The 19037-nt window shown below is 40.4% G+C and overlaps 1 long non-coding RNA gene across 1 annotated transcript; it reads left to right on the forward strand.

Moving 5' to 3' along the window:
• Window positions 1-51: 51 nt before the first annotated feature.
• LOC309627166 lies at window positions 52-14617 on the forward strand. Its single transcript, XR_014243557.1, has 4 exons — window positions 52-299; window positions 2299-2350; window positions 5711-5855; window positions 10406-14617. It is a non-coding gene; the product is annotated as an uncharacterized lncRNA (long non-coding RNA).
• Window positions 14618-19037: the final 4420 nt, after the last annotated feature.

Consider the following 19037-nt stretch of genomic DNA (forward strand, 5'->3'; position numbering starts at 1 on the left):
TTTGTAGCCTCGCCCCGCCCCGGCCGCCCCCCCGCGCGCCCCATTGGCTGCCGGGAGCAGGTGGCGGGGCCGCGGAGCGCGCGGCGGCGCGCGGGGCCGCCCGGGAGTTAGGAAGGGCAGGGAGCGCGGGGGAGGCGGGGTCAAGTCCCACGGGCTGGCCCTGTGTTAGCTTGTCAGTCCGCCCACGGGTTTCTGCCGAGCTCTGCCAGCCCCGCCCGGGTCCGCCGAACCAGGCCCCCTGTCTCAGGGACGGGGAGGAGGACGCGATTTCTGACAAGTCAACGTAATGATATATACAAGTATGGTTTTAAATTTACATTTATAGATTTAAATATGCAAAGCGTGAGTACAGTCTCACGTTTAAATTCATCTCCGTGTACTGACCCAGTCCCCTCATTTTGCAGTGACCAAAACCACCTGAAGTTTAGGTGGCTTCTTAGGGCAACACCGGGGTGGAGCCTGGAGGGGACCAAGTCTGGAACTCAGGTTATCCGCTCCCCGGGGCGCTGCGTGCTCCACCCACTAGCCTGTTACGTGTTCTTTGGAATACTTGTTGTTTCAAATAGTCTTCGGCCGTGGTCCCTGGCTTGAGAAACTCAGTCATGAAAATAGAGATAAATGCGGGCCAGAAATAAGGGAGGACTACAGGGCGTTTTTTCCCTTCTATTTCATGTATTTAAAATTTTGTTTCAACTTGATAAGGATACATTTGTTAGAAAAGTAGCTCCCAAACAATGCAAAGTTTTAATTGCTGAGGATTTGTGCAAAACTAGAGAACTCGGTTTAACATTTATGTTGTTAGAAGGAGAGGGGACAGAGAGTATTTCATGTCTGTGCCTACAATATATGTAATTATTTATTTTTAATGAGCTGTCTTTTAAACTGTGGTGTCTTTCACTCATTTTCCAGTTCAGGCGCTAGACAAGCAGGATAGCATGGTGGAAACAGCCATGGAGAGGGAATTGGGAGAATTGGTTTCTGGTCTTGACTCTTGTTATAGACTACCTTGTGTCTTCTTGAGTTGCAATCTTCTTATCCTCAAAGGGAGAACAATTGCATTTATTGTCCCCAGCACACAAATGGGCCAAAAGGAGAGATCGTACACGTAGAACTTAATGTGGCACTAAAAGCTATACGAATTTGAGGTAATATTTTACCAGCCCTAACAATAAGGAGGCCTCCAAATGTGATAATCAGGTGAAAGGAGTCAATAAATCTAGGTTCTTGTCTTAGCTTTGCTACTAACTTGCTGTGTGACCTGGAATCAAATTCTTTCCTGTTTCTCATGAAGGTGTCACACTTCTAGTAAAGGCTTTGGGAAATCTCTAACATTTCTCAAACTTTACAGAGTGCCTTCTCCCAGCAATTAAATGCAGCCACCTCTAAGTTCTAATTCTCTCAGTGTACTTAGCGTGGCCAGAGATGTGCTGGTCTTCAATAACGGAATGTAAGGGGACAGTAAATATACACAGCAAGTGGTATTGACATTACTTGTTCCATTTCTGTCTGAGATCTGAGGACATCCTCATGTCACTCATTAAAGGCACTATTTTGATTCTGTAGATGTAAGAATTGGGAGTGTCTGGAAATAATAAGGCCAGGAGGTTATTAAGTTTTACATTACAAAAAAAAACCTCATTATAGTCATAGAACATACCTTTATCTCCTGGAATCCAGAGGAAAGTGTATGGATAGAGCCACCCAGACCAGTCCTACCACTGTAAAAGCAAATCAAAGCACTTTCCTCACCCCCTAATTTTCCTTTCCTATTAATTAATTAATTAATTAATTAATTTTTTATTTTTTATTTTTTAAAATTTATTTATTTATTATTTTTATTTTATTTTTGTCTGTGTTGGGTCTTCATTTCTGTGCGAGGGCTTTCTCTAGTTGTGGCAAGCGGGGGCCACTCTTCATCGCGGTGCGCGGGCCTCTCACTATTGCGGCCTCTCTTGTTGCGGAGCACAGGCTCCAGACGTGCAGGCTCAGTAGTTGTGGCTCACGGGCCTAGTTGCTCTGCGGCATGTGGGATCTTCCCAGACCAGGGCTGGAACCCGTGTCCCCTGCATTGGCAGGCAGATTCTCAACCACTGCGCCATCAGGGAAGCCCCTTATTAATTTATTATTCATTTGTTTTTTGCTCTTGAAAAAGTTCCGTAACAATTTTTAGATTGACCTTATCAGTTGGAAGCACACGTCTTCCACACTGGTTTGTTTGTGTACTGCTGAGCCAACTCTGCAAAGTATTCGATGGTGATACCTGTTAACACCTTGGTCTTTGGTTGCTGCTTTTTTCAGAAGAAATGGAATACACTGTGAACTCTACCGTCTTTTCCCTCATTGGCAATAGGTTAGTATGACACCAATAACTTTGACTGAGCCAGTACCTGTAGGATCTTGGTGGTCTCGTAGCTAATGGTTATGCATATTCATGTCTAATAGTAGTATACTCTTGTAGGTTAATCTAGAGGCATAATTTAGGGTAATGTGGCAGATGGGGGGGGGCAGGTAAGAGGACAAGGAATAGAAAACACATCAGAAGCATGGCAAATTCTGCTTTCCAATATCTCCCTCATTACTGTTGCTTTGGGGATATGCCCAACTCTACCTGGTTCCAACCAACAAAGTACAGTTTTTGAAACGTGTCCTGAGATTAAAACAAAAAGCTAGTATAGTTATAGGGTCCAGAAAATAAATAACAAAAGAGCTTATTGTAAGAAATCATTATTTCACTATCATGACTGACATCAGAATCTGTACATAGGAAGCAATCATAATGTGTTCCTAGAACTTAGAGATACAGATACTCTGTGAAGCTCACGCTCACACACACACACACATACACACACACACGTACACACATGGATGAGATTGGCTATCGGCAGAAGTTACCCACTCTAAGAGACATTTGTACCTATAGTTTAAGAGACAGGATATCTCTCAAATGAAATCAAAAAAGTGGGATTACTCAAATTCAAACAAGGTGACTTAAATATATTCTCATGACTGGAATGTAATTAAAGGAAGATGCAATTTTTAAAAAGTATTATTTGGACTGCATTAATAAAATATCTCTGGAAGGGTACACAAGACACGGATAACTTAAGTTGGCCCTGGGACAGGGACCTGGGTGACTAGGGGACAGGGCAAGAGGGAGATTTTTCACTGTATACCCTATTGTACTTTTACATTTTGAACATGTGAATGAATTACCTAATAAACAAATAAATATGTAAAGGACTGCATTTATAGAGGTATGATCGCCAAAATGGAGTTTTTACAAAGGAAGCCAGAGTGTACCATCTATCAGAGTCTATTCATCCAGCTCTGTCTAAGGATGGAATCAGAATATTCTGGTGTCTGGAAAGGTGATATCTATTGAGGACAAGAATGGTTTCATGGGTTTTGATGAAATATCCTTTAAGAATATTCACCTCCTTCAGATTCTGAGTTTACCAAGCAAGCTTCCAATTCCTGGGAATGGGGACACGGGGAGGGGGTTACCCTGCAGGACGAGCACATAAGGCTGGAAAGACAGAACCTTCATCGTCAAGTATTAAATCCTTTGTCTAGCTTATCCTTCACAGTCTGGTGAGTGTGGTTAGTGTAGCTCCGTCCTTGTTGTCAAAGTATGTTCTCCTTCTCAGTGTTCTCCCTTTCCTGCCTGCCTAGTCAATTCTGAGTAAACTGATAAAATTCAGTTTCTGGACCTGAAATGCTGGGGGACCAGCTTGGCTCCCGCCGCACCCCATTCTCTTACCTCACAGCATCTGTCACACTGCACTGGAATTGCCTGCTGCTCTCTCTCTCACTGGGCCGTTGGCTCCAAAAGGGCAGGGAGCCTCTTTTATCTGCCACTGTATCCCGAGCACAGCGCCTGACAAAACATAGGCCCTCCATCAATCGTCCAGTGAAGGGAGGTGCTGCTCTGAAAGCCCAGGCTAGGATCACCGGACCTCCCTCTCTGAGTCATTGCAGTCATTGATTTCAACATCCTTTATGTCTCTAGAAATCCTCTCACATAACTTCAGCTATCCCCACTATTCAGCTGACTTCCGAGTTGTTCTTTCCAAGTAGCAGCGCTTTCTCTCCTGAGTGTCTGATCTGCATTTCCAACTACTTGCAGCTCAGAATGTTAGCCTAGTAGCTCTGATACCAATTTTCAGCTATACCTTGGGCAAGTCGCTCGCCTTCACTCAGCCTGAGGTTTCTCATTGAAAATAAAGGCACTAGTCACTAGATAATCAATACGGTCGCTTCCAGCTCTAAAAATGCTATACTTCTACACTGGTGTTTTGTCAGCACCTCAAACTCAGTGTGCCTGCAGGGGAACTCACACCAGCCCTTCCTGCTAACTCTTGTCAACGGCTCTGTCATATTTTAGTCATTTTGGCTTGAGACTCTCTGGGCATTTTTGCCTCCTCCTCCTAATCTAGTCCTCCATATCCAATGAGTTGCAAAATTTTATGAAAGCAGCCTCTGAAACACTGTCCTCTTACACATCTTTTTAGGATTTTTATTAGTTGTCAACAGCAGGGTTATTACTGCCCAGCATTTCTCAGTGTGGTGGTCTTTCATCAGATGACCACTGCAAACCGTAGCTCCAACTAAGTTAAACCCAGCTTTCTCCAAGTATTTAAAATAATCTTGGCTTAGATCGGCATTCAAACTGACCTGGCTTTAAGAAAATTAAGGAAGAAACATGTAGCGTCTGCTTCAAGGAATCTTCTAATTTCTTTCACTTCAGTCTTTAGTTACCCTCTGGAATTTAAAAGCAGTAAGCACTCTTCTACTCTTTCAGGTCCTAAGTAAACTTAAACTAAAAGGCAAAGGTCATAATGATAATATGTGATAATGTCTTGATACATGAGTATATGGCAGGCAATTTTTGTTAATGGAAAAACAAGTGCACCTGTTCCAGCCCAGTCTTTTACTTTTAAACAGCAGCTTTATTGAGATATAAATTCACATAGCATAAAGTTCACTCTTTTAAGGAGTACAAGTTGGCGGGTTTTAGTATAGTCACAGCATTGGCCATCTATCATCACTAATTCCAGTACATTTTCATCATCCCCAAAAGAAATCTCCTGTACTCATTAGCAGACACTCCTCCTCCCAGCCCCTGGCAACCACTAATCTACATTTTATCTATTGATTTACCGATTCTGGGCATTTCATGTAAATGGAGCCATGCAATATGTGGTCTTTCGTGTCTGGCTTCTTTCAATTAGCATAATGTTTTTAAGGTTAATCCATATTGTAGCATGTATCAGTACTTCATTCCTTTTTTTTTTCTTTTTAACATCTTTATTGGAATATAATTGCTTTACAATGGTGTGTTAGTTTCTGCTTTATAACAAAGTGAATCAGCTGTACATATACATATACCCCCATATCCCCTCCCTCTTGCATCTCCCTCCCACCCTCCCTATCCCACCCCTCTAGGTGGTCACAAAGCACCGAGCTGCTCTCCCTGTGCTATGCGGCTGCTTCCCACTAGCTATCTATTTTACTATTCCCTTTTAAGGCCACATAATATTCCATATCTATTCTATCCATGGATAGATTTAGCACATTATATTTATCTATTCTTCAGTTGATGGACGTGTATAGTTTTCATTTTGGGCTATTATGAATAATGCTGTTATGAACATTTATGTACAAGTTTCTTTGTGAATGTATTTTTCATTGATCATGGATGTATATCTAGGAGCGGAATCGCTGTATCATATGTTAACTCCATGGTTAACACTCTGAGGAACTGGCAAACTGTTTTCCAAAGTGGCTGCACGAGTCTTACATTCCCACCAGCAATGTGTGAGGGTTCCAGTTTCTTCACATCCTCATCAACACTTGTAAGTCCATTGTTTTTGATCATATCCATCCTAGTGGGTGTGACATGGTGTCTCACTGTGGTTTTAATTTGCATTTCCCCAGTGACTAATGATGTTGATGGTCTTTTTTTTTTTTTTTTTTTTAACGTATTTATTTATTTATTTTTGCTGCATTGGGTCTTCATTGCTGCACACGGGCTTTCTCTAGTTGCAGCGAGCTGGGGCCACTCTTCATTGCGGCGCGCGGGCCTCTCATTGCAGTGGCTTCTCTTGTTGCGGAGCGTGGGCTCTAGGGCACGCGGGCTTCAGTAGTTGTGGCTCGCAGGCTCCAGAGCGCAGGCTCAGCAGTTGTGGCACACGGGCCCAGTTGCTCCGCGGCATGTGGGATCCTCCCAGACCAGGGCTCGAACCCGTGTCCCCTGCATCGGGAGGCGGACTCTTAACCACTGCGCCACCAGGGAAGTCCGATGTTGATGGTCTTTACATGCGCATATTGGCCATTTGTACATCATCTTTGGGTCACCTCAGTCTTAGGACAGATAGAAATTAAAATACCTTTATTTAGAGAGGAACTGATGCCCGTTTATAGGAACCAACAGAATTCTTTCAAGTGAGGCCAAATTAATAGTTGTTTAAAAATGCAAAGGGGGAATACTTCTTTAACTATATAGCATAGGACTCTGGGGTTAAAAACACTCTTTTATCTTTAAAAAGTTGCAAAAATTAACCTCAAAGCTAAGTGATTTCTCTTAAGGAAAGCTAAGGAAATTTCTCTTTTAGAGCACAAAAATAAATAGTAACTACTGCTCACATCAAGAATTAAACAATGGGCTTGTAAGAGACATTACCACCAATATTCCTATCTTTTGGAGGAGCCTCTGAGACTTGCTTAGGACTTAGCAGATAATGTAACAAATCTACTGTTTCGAAAAAGATAAAGTTATCATTTTAATATAAATGAACCCACAGAGAAAAACTCAGTTCACATGAAAGATAAAGTATAAGGGGAGGGGGGCTATCATACAGCCCTGCCCCTGACAGTGCTCAATTAATATTTGTTGACTGAATTAATTTGAAAATAAGGTCCACTCTACTTAATAATAGCTACTATTTACTGAGTGCTTAAATGTGCCAGATTAAGAGCTTCATGTATGTTATCTTATTCACTCATCTATGAGGAAGTATTCTTTTTTTTTAAAATAAGGACAAATTTTATTTATGCATTTATTTTTAAATTTTATTTATTGATTGATTGATTTTTGGCTGCGTTGGGTCTTCTCTGCCGTGCGCGGGCTTTCTCTAGTTGCAGTGAGCAGGGCTACACTTCATAGCGGTGTGCGGACTTCTTATTGCTGTGGCTTCTCTTGTTGCAGAGCACGGGCTCTAGGCGCACGGGCTTCAGTAGTTGCAGCGCGTGGGCTCAGTAGTTGTGGCTCACGGGCTCTAGAGTGCAGGCTCAGTAGTTGTGGTGCACGGGCTTAGTTGCTCCGCAGCATGTGGGATCTTCCCGGACCAGGGATGTGTCCCCTGCATTGGCAGGCGGATTCTTAACCACTGTGCCACGAGGGAAGTCCTGAGGAGGTATTCTTAAAATAATCTCAAATCTCATGTAGATGAAGAAATTAAGCCTTAGGGAGGTTAAATAAATTGCCCAACATCAAACAGCTGCCAAGTGACTGACAGAGGCAAATTCAAACGTAGGCACAGACTTCAAAGCCTGTGCCCTTACCTTTCATACCTCTTGATTTTCTCCAAATTCTCAGGGAAATACGTATTGCAACACAAGGTATATGTGTAATCCAACTACTTGCAATATCAGATACTCTCCTGTAAGCTTCATGTTGTGTCACATGCTTCCATTTATCCTTCAGGATATCTCTGAGTGTTTTTTCTGGGAGTTATTTATCAGATAACTGCCCTTCTTAGGATAACACTGTACCTATAAAGATTGCGTGGTAGAGCCTTTGACAAATTGAACTTGTACAGGTCAGCTATAGCTGAATGCCAAAGACAGGGAAAGACCAGAACATAGTATGAGCACTCCAATGCTCGCTTCGGCAGCATGTATACTAAAATTGGAACAATACAGAGATTAGCATGGCCCCTGCACAAGGATGACATGCAAATTCATGAAGCGTTCCATATTTTTATGTAAAAGAACGAAATTAGAACATTCTCTAACACCATACACAAAAATAAACTCAAAATGGATTAAAGACCTAAATATAAGACCGGATACTATAAAACTCTTAGAGGAAAGCATAGGCAGAACACTCTCTGACATAAATCACAGCAAGATCTTTTCTGATCCACCTCCTAGAGTAATGAAAATAAAAACAAGGATAAACAAATGGGACCTAATGAAACTTAAAAGCTTTGCACAGCAAAGGAAAGCATATAGTATGAGCACTCTAAACAAGCACAGGAATGGCTTAGGTGTTTTACTGAGAACTCTACAGAGGCAAGAGAAGGTATTTTAGCGTAGGTGTAGCTGTTGCCCCTGCACTTCAGTCAAAGAGGGGAGAACATCAGGAAGGGGATGGATGCGCCACAAGGGTCTATCCCATGGGGATGGTTCTGGAAATAGACTACATATTCATCCCCACTTGAGTCCACCCTTAAGACTTTACGCAGGGGCTAAAATAGCTCCAGTCACCCTGCTGAAAAAGGTGCCTCACATTTCCCCCTGAGTTGGCACTTCCCTTTCCTAACCCAACAGCCGCCAGCACTGGTGGTGCTGGCCAGGGGTGGGCCACATCTAGTCAGCACCCAAGAGTGAGGAAGGCATTTGGCCAATTCCAGAAATGGTGGAGAAGTTACTGAATCACCATCATTCAGTTATATAATGTCAGTGCCACAAAGATTTCTTTGCCCATGAATAATTCCTGATTTTGCAGGAAATATCCTTGGATGCCTTAGTGGTGGGAGAGCAGCTTTCACTGGACCCTCTCCCTCTTCTCATTCATTCAGCCTAAACTCCTCTCCCAGTATTTTTTCAACCTTCTTCTTAACTCTGACTCCCTATTTTCACGTCTGGCCTAGATCCTCAAAAAAAAAAAAAAAAAAAAAAGCTATGAAATAAGAAAGGGATTGAGTGATCAACAACTAGCAGATGGGTAAGGAAATTAAAACACATTCAGCATTGGGCTCTTAAGTGAAAAAATAAAAAATTTTAATGAATATTTCTTAAATGAATGAATAAATTTAGGATTTAGAGTAAATAAATTTCATCATAGGATAAAACATGCAGCCACTAAGAAGAATGTTTACAGAGAATTTTAATAACCTAGGGCAATTATTCTATCATAATATTAAGAGAAAAAGAACAGAATATGAAATTATACATATAACATGCTCTCAACCGTGATGAATACCTATGCATGTAAAATCCTGGAAAGAAATTCACTAAAATTTTAATAGTTACTATCCTTGGATAGAGCTATAATGGGTGTTCTTTATATTCTTCTTTCTGCTTTTCAGCAACTGGTGCAGTTTTCTCTATGAGCCATTCTTACATTTATAATCAGGGAAAAAACCCCATAAATGTCAATTTTTTCTTTAGAAGAAAAGGATTCTGTGTATACTGCAAAGAACTCTCTTACTGTCCCAGATGTTTTCCCTCACAGCCCCAGGAAAACTGTAAACCCTGCTCTGGGAGAACACCTCCCATGGCCACCTGGCTTCTCTGTGTCCACACAAGTGATGATATGGCAGGACGCGGGGATTAGCATGGGAAGGCACGTCTGTCTGTTGTGCACTTTGCCCAGCTCTCTCAGATCTGTGCTTGCTGTTTCACTCCCATCTGTCTCGCTTGTTGCTGGTGAGGAATCTCCCCAAATTATCACTCCCAGCAGAAGGCATTTCTCTAACTAGGCCTTGGGAAATGGAGACGTAACATTTGCCAGTTTTCTGTACCCCTCTCTCGGGTTGGCTTGGGCAACATCCCAGGAGAAAGCAGTTATCCCCACCCCCATCAAGATCATTTAAGTGGCAAAGCTCCCCCCCACAGTCATGTCATGTTCTCACTAAAGAAAGGCCTGCCTAAATAGAATTATTCAGAATTTGCAAGCTTAGGGTCCAGGTAGGAGCCAATTTTGAATTTTTGCTTAGGAATCCTACATTTCCATTTCTGCCAGGCTGTTCAGAATTTAAAAGCAGAGCTATATACTAAGACTGAGGATTGTAAGGCCTGAGCCACAGATGTTCAGCCGTAAGATGGTAATGAAATGATCTGAGAGGCATGAATGTTTAATGAGGCCTGATTTAGAAATGACAGAATATGTTGCCCACACATGGCCTTTTCTAGAAAGTTATCTTGTTCATGTGAATGTTGACGCATATCAACATTCGCCAGAGAGCGCATCTGCCACGTGAGACGGTGTACTTTTCCGGCCCAGCTCTGTAGCAGCCGAATTACTGACTCAACGAGCAATGTATGGCTGGGAAAATCCAGTAATCCCAAATTCTCATACACAGCCAATTAAAATAAATGTCTACTACTATAGGACAGATTCTTCACTGACTCTGGTTAGATCAACTTGTAATGTTTCATGGTTGTCCTTGTTTCTCAGGTCCAAAGCCATCTCTAGCCTCCACAGGCAGAGCGAAGCAATTCCTCCCTGAGTACCAGTGCACCTTGCTAATACCTCTTTTACAGCACTTGTTACATGCCTGTAACAGCTTGTTTCCAGATCTGTCTCTATCACCAGACTGAGACCTCTGGAGAGCAAGGGCTATAGGTCCCGTACCAGAGCACAGTGATTGCCGCTTAATAAATGTCTGTGGAATTAATTGCCTAATCAAAATGTTCATTTTTTCCCCCTCTCAGAATCGATACCGCACTTTAAACAATGTTTAACGTATTTGAGAGAGGCATATTTATAGAATTTTAGAACCGGGAGGGACCTTACTTTGTCGATGGGATAACCACGGCTCAGAAAAGCCCAATGACCCATAAGAATCCATCAAACGTTGCTGAGATCAGTGCAATTCTCTTTGCGAGAGTTAAATGAGCTTTAGGAAAATGGACTTTTATTTTACGTTCTGGGAATTCAAATCGGTAAAACTTTAACTTCCAGGCTTAGCAAAATGGTGCTAACAGGCCTCAAGAAGTATTTTAAAGGTGGATAGTATAGGTCGGCATTTGGCCCAAGTCTGCCCTCTAAACTTGCAGAAGATACGTATCAAGAGAAATCTTACTTTAATGTGTTAAAACTATTCTCATGAGTTTGTGGGACATTTTATTTTCCATTACAGGTTTTAGATTTATAGAAAAGTTACAAAGGTAGTACAGAGTTCCTATATACCTGTCACCCAGTGTCAGTTCCCCCTAATGCTGTCATCTTACATTACCGCGGTACATTTGTCAAAACTAAGGAACTAACACTGTGTATTCCTATTAATGAAACTCCAGACTTTATGCAGATTTCACCAGTTTTCCCACCAATGTCCTTTTTCCATTCCAGGATCCCATCCAGGATGCCACATTATGTTTAGTTGTCATGTCTTCTCTGGTCTTCTCTGGTCTGTGACAGTTTCTTAGTCTTTGCTCTATGGCAGTTTGATTGTTTTTAGTTTTTATTGGAGTATAGTTGATTTACAATGCTGTGTTCATTTCAGGTATACAGCAAAGTGAATCAGTTATACATATACATATATCCATTCTTTTTTAGATTCTTTTCCCATATAGGCCATTACAGGGTACTGAGCAGAGTTCCCTATGCTATATAATAGGTCCTTATTAGTTATCTATTTTATATATAGTAGTGTGTATATGTCAATCCCAATCTCCCAATTTATCCCTCCCCCCCTTACCCCCTGGTAAGTATAAGTTTATTTTCTACATCTGTGACTCCATTTCTGTTTTGTAAATAAGTTCATTTGTACCCTTTTTTTAGATTCCATATATAAGCGATATCATATATTTGTCTTTCTCAGACTTACTTCACTCAATCTCTAGGTCCATCCATGTTGCTGCAAATGACATTATTTTGTTCTTTTTTATGGCTACCATGATAGTTTTGAAGAGTACTGGTTGGGTATTTTGTAGATTGTCCCTCAAATTGGTTTGGTCTTATGTTTTCCTCATGATTAGACTGGGGTTATGTGTTTTTGGAAAGCATACCACAAATGCCAAGTGCCCTTCTCATCACATTACATCAGGAGGTAAATGATATCCCCATGCTATCACTGGTGAGGTTAACCCTGATCACTTGGTGAAGGTGGTATGTGCCAGGTTTCTTCACTGTAAAGTTAGTATTTTTCCTTTCCATTCTCTATTCTTTAGAAGTGAGTCACTAGGACCAGCCTGGAAAGGAAGAGAGGTTTATCTTCATATAGTATTTGGAATTCTTTCATTAGGGAGATTTATCTCTTATCCTCCCTTTATTTATGGAGATTTTAGTTTAGTAGATAATAGCAATTCCTTGAATTTGTGGGAAGTTAAACTAAAATTATAACTGTATAGGACTGTAAGTTTGGGCAGATATAAAGTAAGCATATGGTGTTAGAATATGAATTTAAGAGATAAACACCTCTTTGGGGGACACCACCATGGCTGAGAGAGTTCACATCAATAAACTTTCCAGATTACTGAAATGTATTCCTTCAATCACCAAGAGCTTTTTTTTTTTTAATATATAAATTTCTCCCATTCTTCTGGCTGCCTTTCTACGGTATATCATATGCTTTTATCTTCTTGAACAGAATATCCTGAACAAAAATTTAGCCTTTTTACAAAAATTGATCATGATACTGAAATTCACAGCAATGATGATGGTTAAACTTGATGACCTCTGAAGTTTTTTCCAATCCAAGTTTAACAACTATCAGACAAGATTAATGAAGTTACGTCCCCAAATAACCAAAGACTTCTTATTTTAAACCTAAGGTTTTTACTTTGGGCTGGAGTACAGTGGTCTCAGCCTTAACTTCTAGACCAGAGAGAAGCAACAGGTGTTCACACAAGAGCAGGCAGGACAGCTCATACAAATCATGCGGGGGAGGTTGTTAAAAGCCAGATTCTGATTCAGGCCTGAGATTCTGCATCTCTAACAACCTCCCAGGTGATGCCAGTGCTGGTGGTCCATAGATCATTCTTTGAGTGACAAGGACCCAGGGAACCCTACATACCCAACTTTGTAGTCTGGCTGTTGGCAAGGCTTTAGGAGGCCAGGAAGTTCCTGGGACAGGGCAGAACTTTTCTCTCATGCTGCAAAGAGCTTTGAATAGACATGGATCATTCACAAAGTACAGTCAGAGCTTAGAAAAAGAAGGAGCTAGGTGACAAGAATAAATAACTCATTCTTCTAAAATAAGCCCAAAGAGGGAAAGAGAATTCTCTTCCTTAAGAGAACTACTTTAGAGGCAAACAGTTCTTGGACTTTCTGGTTCCTTTGATGTTGAAAAGAAGCACCCAGACTACATCAAAAGGACAATAAGCTAGTTTTACATAAAGATCAGTTTTGTGGAGAGAGGTCCAATTCTAGAACTTGAGGCTTCTTATCCTAAAATTACACTTGAGGATTTTAGGATGACACTAAGGTACATTTTATATGATTGCTTCTATTTTCTCACAAACACAAGGTGGGTTTGTCTGTCCTTCAAGATCTAGCCACAGCAGCCAAACCCTTAGCTGCTTTCAAATTAAGCTAATATGACATATGGAATCTACTTATTTAAATCTAAAGTCATTCCTCACTATCCAAGGGGGATTGGCTTCAGGACCCCTGTGGATTCCAAAATCCATGGATGCTCAAGTCCCTTATATAACATGTTTGCATATAAACTACACACACCCTCCTGTATATTTTAAAACATCTCTAGGTTACTTATAATACCTACCACAATGTACACGCTATGTAAATAGTTGTAAATACAATGTTAAAACCGTGTGAATAGTTGCCAGAGTGCAGCGAATTCAACTTTCGCTTTCTGAAACTTGCTGAAAAATTTTTTCCAAGTATTTTTGACCCGCAGTTGGTTGAATCCACAGATGCAGAAGCTGGGGATACAGAGGGCAGACTGTACAATGAAATTATGATTCCTGAGTGTAATGTAGTGTCTTTATTATGGCAACTAATGAAGGGTTTCTTGACTGTGAAAAATCTTTCACATCATCGTATGCATTACAGCAGCCTGTCTGAGATAGTTCTAGTCAGAAATGCAGTACTGAGGAAAGAACACTGTGCAGGCTAATCTGGAGACCTGAATTCTAGCCCCCATTCAACCAGTAACCATGTGGATAACATTAACTACTTGGGCAAGTCACTTAACCTCTCCAGGCTTAACTGTACAAACTAAATGATTTCAGGGTTTCTTTCAAGCCCTAGTCTTTCACCACTCCATTCCCATAGCTCAGAAAGATATTTTGCATACATTTCAAAATGCTTATCCCTGTTTACAATGTCATTAATAAAGCTGATTCTGCCAACTTGTGCCTAACCCTTGAGCAAGTTGCAGCTTTAATGTTATATCAAGTAATCATCAGAGGAAAAATAGCTGAGATTTGACCTCATTTCCCGAGTAGATATGTTTGTGGTTGTCAGCTAGCTAAGCTAGTGGTTTAGTTAATATTATACAGAGTTATTGCTAAACTCTTCTTTTCCCCAGATAATGACTAAAAATCAAAGTTTATAGCATGAATTATTACCAGTTGATAAGATTCTGAATTTATCATACTGGGTAACAAATATTATATGAGTTGATTTAAGTAATTAATTAATTAATTTATATATTTTTAATTTTTTGGCTGCACTGTGAGGCATGTGGTATCTTACTTCCCCAACCAGGGTTCCAACCCGCACCCGCTGCAGTGGAAGCACGGAGTCTTAACCACTGGACCACCAGGGACGTCCCCAGGGTTGATTTTAGATGAAAAAATGACTCTGGTATCATTGACTGAATTATAAAAGGTAAAGAAGAAAAATGTTGACTGCTGCCTGAAAAAATTTAGCTTGGTAAATATATATCTAAGACAGTGGCAGGCACTATGGCAGGGTGAGATGCAGTCAGCATAGTAGTGGGAACATGGGCTCTAGAGCTGTACTTCCAGGTGTGAAGTCTGACTCTACCACTTGTTGGCTGTATGACCTTGTGAAGTTGTTTAAACCCTCTGGATCTCAGCTTTCTTGAATGTATCAGGAATAATACTAGTACAAAACTCACAGAGTTGTTATGATGATTAAATAATATATGTAAAGCACCACTCACTACACGTTCACTATTGTTATTATTATTCATAGGAACTGGGGGACTTCCCTGGTAGCGCAGTGGTTAAGAATCCACCTGCCAAAGTAAAGGAGCTGTTACAGTGGAGGATTACTGGACTGAATGTCAATATTATGACATAGTATGAGTGTGTTTCATGTTTGGTAATTGCAATCATTGTTGCTTTTGTTGTGGTCATCCATGTACAATGCTTGGTGTCAGTCTATTTATCTCTTGTAAAAATAAAATACAGTGTGTGTGTGAGAAAAAAAAAAAAAAGAATCCACCTGCCAATGCAAGGAACATGGGTTCGAGTCCTGGTCCGGGAAGATCCCACATGCCACGGAGCAACTAAGGCCGTGTGCCACAGCTACTGAAGCCCGCACGCCTAGAGTCCGCACTCCGCAACAAGAAAAGCCACCGCAATGAGAAGCACGTGCACCTCAACGAAGAATAGCCCCCTCTCGCCACAATTAGAGAAAGCCTGCGAGCAGCAACGAAGACACAGCACAGCCAAAAATAAATAAATAAAATAAATTTATTTTTAAAAATAGGAACTGAAATGGGGAGAAGGGGAACTAGTCAAGACAGGAAGGCAAGCGTGGCCACATTAAGAAAAAGATGCTGAGAGCAAGTTCAGAAATGGGGAAGATAATACTTTCCACATCTGCTTCCTACATCAGGTATTCTCTGGACGTGACTACAACACTCTTGTATATAACTCTTCACTATTTGCATGTGTGTTTGTGTGTGTGTGTAATATTTCAAAGTGATTTCCTATATATCATTTCATTTGATTATCAGCAATCTAGGGAGGTAAAATCTCTTATGCAATCTAGCAAATACTGCTGACTCTCACAGTATGTGGGTAAGGCAAGCACAGGATGGACCCTCAGAGCACCAAAGTACAGTGCAGGAGAGCACAGTAGAGCATAGCAGGCCATCCCTTCCTGTCTGGATTACCAGAAGTGTTGCTGGGCTCTTTATATGTCACTGGTGATGTAATGTGGGGCTATTTTCTTTCCCAAGATGACCTTATTGTACATTTCCTGAAAGCATTATATTTGATGGTCCTCACAGCTTCACATTCATCAAATATATTGGGTTGGCCAAAAAGTTTGTGTGGGTTTTTCTGTAAGATGTTACAGAACGAACTTTTTGGCCAACCCAATACTTCATGTTCCTTGGTAGTAAGCATATATTTTGCATGCCTCACCCAGCCTTAGCTATGTATCAGAAAGTAGCCATTTAAAGCACTTTCTCTGTTTAGCCCTGAGAGATGCTTGTATTGCTGTCTTGTTTTGTTTGTTTTTGCTATGATAGCAAGGCAATATCCTATAGAACAGTGCCACAAAAATATTTCAAATAGAATTAAGGGACCAGTAGAAATGACAATATGGTGATGATCAGAACATAATCTCTAGCTGAGTAATAGGAAACATGTGTCAGAGAAGTTATTGGCTTATTGTTATTAATTAAAACAATAATTAACATTGGCCACTTACCATGTGCCTGGCAGTATGCCAAGTGTTTTATGTGAATATAATCAACGTGATATTGCAATATGCCCAGCATATAGCAAACAGGAGGAGTTTAATAGATATTTGTTGAGTAAATAAATCTGTGAGATAGGAATTACTTTTATCAATTTTACAAATGATGAAAATTAGGTTTAGAATTTTAAGCTTTGCCTAAGGTCACATAACTAAGAAGTAACAAGTGAACCTAGCTGGTAAACCGAAATTTGATTGTAGCATAACATAGTGTAGTGGTTCAGAGTGGGAACCACAGAGCTAGTTTTGAATCCTAGCTCTGCCACTTACTAACTGTGTGACCTTGGGGAAGTTACTTAGCCTTTCTGTGCCTCAGTTCCTTCATCTGTAAATTAGAAATAATCATCCCAACCTCCCAAGGTTATTGGGAGGATTAAATGAGATCACACATGTAAAGCACTTAGAATTGTGACTGGCACCCTCTAAATATAGCTATTACTGTTTAGTAGAGCCTTATGTTACATACCAATAGTTTTCTACTTTTCAAAAGAAATTTTTATACATTATAACGTCCTTATAAGGTGGACAATAATCATTACAATTAAGATAATAGAACCTCATGGAATATAATCTATAAAAATATTGAATCACTATGTTGTACACCTGAAACTAATATAATATTCTAAATCAACTATACTTCAGTTTAAAAAATAATATTATCTCACTTAATCCTCAACAATAATCCATTTTATAGATTACAAGAATCAGGCTCAGAAAGGTTAAATGGATTGCTAAGGATCATACAGCAAGTAGTTAGGCCCTGTTGAGAAAAGGTAGAATGAAAGATTAAAGATAACACACAGTGCCAACTCTTAAAATAAGAAGGGAGTAGAGGGAAGACAGGTAGGAAAACAACTAGCTCATTCAAGGCATAATGAAGCCATGTACTAAAAGGGGTGCAGGTGACATGCTGAGGAAAGCCAAAGGAAGAATTGATGAATTCTGTCTGGAGGTGGTATGTTTGCCTAGAATCCATCCCAGTGGCACTAAAGCAGGTCAGAAACTGTTTCATGGCAATGAAACATATTGAGTCTGCTTGAAGTCAGAAAAGTTTGAGGGTCTGGGAGTAGGAGAGAAACATGGAAAGAAGTTTCCCAAAGAAAATTTTGAAAAATGCCTAAGCCTTCATGACTACTCCCACACATTTTTTGGACGTGGGAGGGAAACAGTGACCTTCATTTCAAAGGACAAATGAAGTATTCAGTACCGAGGATAATGTGAACAATGTGGGAAGTGAGTTATACATGGCCTGAGGCATGTAGAAATTAAGTGAAAATAAGTAACTATATAGTCAACAGATTGTTTCATACACCTGGGTGTGAATCTTGGGAAAACCTAGACCCACAGTTGAGAACACTTCAAACTCAAATTTTACAGCCTTAGGGCTTATTTGGTTCTGGACTCCCTCTAGTGGTTCAACCTTTGGTGCTTTAATTGCTACTCTTCAGTTCGTAGAATCATCAAATTTTGGGTCATATTAAAAACAAGCAAAAGGACCACACAACTGCTATTAGAGTGGTTTCCCACAAGAAGAAAACTATGTCATTGACTGGTATGATAATGTGGCTATTAAGGTAGTTGAAATAATAGTGTTGCAAATGGTCTGACCTAAAGGGACACAGTGGATTTCACTGGCTGACTAGAAAAGCCAGTTATAGTTCTGCTGAGAATGTGTGGATAATAGCTGAAGGTCCAGGAACAGGATTTCTGTTTGCTTTTGTTTGCAACCTAAGGTGAGAATTCAACCTTTTAGGGATAGAGAGAAGTGACTATATTCTGGATATATGGGTCCTACAAGGTCAGAGAATTCTAGCTTGACCTTGTATAAAGTCAACCTTTCAGACCAATCCAAAGCAACATGTGGTTTCCTTCATATCATATCCCTAATACTGCAGCCTATACATCTGTTTTAAACCAAATTCAGAAAATTCTAAGAGTGATTTAACTTTATTTGCTTCCCTATATTGGCTTTGGTTATGCCCCTTGGCTATGTCTCCTACTTCTTGCACATGACCACATGAGGAGGCAGCGTCTTGTGTTCACTCCTTAAACTTTCACTTCCTGGCCAGTTCTGCATTATAGATATACATAAATCTGCCAACTCTTTAATATGACGGCCCTTTGCATATTTAGGACAGTTATCATGTCCTGTCTTCTTTCCCTTTTTTGGATCCCCAAAGCTTCTTGGAACCAGAATAAAAGAACCTCTGTGAGGTAGAGGTATCATAATTGAATAACTTAATGGGCATTTTGTTCACATCTTCAGAGGTAAAAACATTGGCTTTTTAAAAAATTTTTATTGGACTATAGTTGATTTACAATGTTGTGTTAGTTTCAGGTGTACAGCAAAGTGAATCAGTTGTGCATACACACATATCCATTCTTTCTTAGATTCTTTTCCCATATAGGTTATTACAGAATATTGAGTAGAGTTCCCTGTGCT

This window comes from Balaenoptera borealis (assembly GCF_965194805.1).
Source record: "Balaenoptera borealis genome assembly, chromosome: 3".
Lineage (NCBI taxonomy): Eukaryota > Metazoa > Chordata > Mammalia > Artiodactyla > Balaenopteridae > Balaenoptera > Balaenoptera borealis.